This window comes from Theobroma cacao, chromosome 5, assembly GCF_000208745.1.
Source record: "Theobroma cacao cultivar B97-61/B2 chromosome 5, Criollo_cocoa_genome_V2, whole genome shotgun sequence".
NCBI lineage: Eukaryota > Viridiplantae > Streptophyta > Magnoliopsida > Malvales > Malvaceae > Theobroma > Theobroma cacao.
Window position 1 is genome coordinate 22,804,422 of NC_030854.1, and position 1,814 is coordinate 22,806,235.

The following is a 1,814-nucleotide window of genomic DNA, read 5'->3' on the forward strand; positions in this document are numbered from 1 at the left end:
CACTGAATCCTCACCCTCTGACACATCAAATGAATAAAAGCCCTTTCTTTTGATGTTGACAAAAAAAAAGAGTAGAATGGGTGCAGAAACCAGAGAATAAATTTTTAAAAAAATGTTAGGGTGGAGGAACCAAGAACCTAGGAAAGAAAAGAAAGCAGAATCAAGAGTAGGAACTTAGAAAATAAGGAGATAAGAAGCAAAATTATCCAAGGGTAATTTCAGAATACTTTTTTTATTAACTACTATTTGTGCCATGGTGGCACTTGAACACTTAAGTTTAATTCTGTTGCTTATATGGTTGTGTGTGAAAAGTGAATGCTGAAATGTCTATGTTGTTTAACTGCTACAAATTGAAGTCTGCTGATATTTTGTTATCTTCGTCTTTTTACTGTCATGAACAAAATCTGCTAATGCTATGCTGATATTGATCTACAAGCTGATAAATGATTTTTAATATGGCATTGAGAATATATAGATGTTGTGTATAGAATGTCAATTGGATCATAAAGGGAATAGATAAAATCTGATGACTGTATGGTGTTGACAAAACTCTACCAAATTCTTTATGAAAAATCTATCAACATTCATTGTTGCAAATCATTCCAGATTTCTACACATGTATATACACATATATAGCCTAAGTGTACAATGTCATTCTCTCTATATGACAAGAATAAAATTTGTTGGAATAAAAGTAAGCAAAATACGCACACACTAAAGGGGAGCATACACTTAGGGGGAGTAATCCTCATTTTCTGCAGAAAACTGAAAAGAGTAAAAAGACACTATGCTGTTAATCAAGGAATGTTTTGTCATCATCAAAAAGGGGGAGATTGTTGGTTTGAAAAATCACTTTGGGGTTTTAGTTGAGTCTGTGAAAAACTAGTGTATAAGGTTTTGGCTAAGCCTGGTAAAAGTCATTGTATAACTTGGTGAAAGCTTGTGAATTTCACCGATTCTTAGTGAAGTTGTGGGAAAATCCTTGGTTGGACAATCAAGGAAGTGGATGTAGGTCTTAGACTGAACCACTATAAATTGTTGTGCATCTTATACTCTAATTTTATTTTCTTAAGTTCTGGAAATTAGTTTTCAATATTGTTAAGAGCCAAATTGTGTTATTCACCCCCCCAACTAGCACATATTATAGGGACCAACATTTGCTTCTCGGATGGCAGTCACTTTTGGTTTTTAGCTCTTTAGTAGGCTTTTAAAGAGTCTTTTTACTAGCTCCTATTCAGCTATGACTTTTCTTAGCTGATGAAGCTTATTGACTATGTTGGTGCATCGGTCATACATTGAAGTTATGTCCTCACTACGTTCCATTTTGAACATTTCATAATTATGGGTGAGAAAAGTGATTTTGGACTCCTTAACTTGAGAAGTCCCATCATAGATAATCCCAAGCTTTTCCCAAGCTAGAAATTTTGTTGAATTCAACAAAGGTTAAAGCACAATGAAGAATGTTGATGGCTTTGAAATTTATTTAGACTTTTCTCATTTCAGCCTCAATCCACTCTTCCCTAAATTTGGGATTTTTTTAGCCCATGATCAGATTTGTGCTAGTGGGAGTGTAAGGATCATTTGTAATAACATTTCATATCTCATAGTTTATAGCTCTAATGTAAAATGATATTCTAGTGATCCAATATTTGGTAGTTTGATCCATCAAATAGAATAAGCCTATTTGTGGATTGTCCTTCAGCCACATTTGTGTTTTGTGTAGCCATTGGATCTCCTCTAAGGATGTTAAGTCTTAAATCAAAGGGTTAGTCTCTGATGCCACTTGTTGGTCCTAAAAGGAGTGTTAGAGGGGG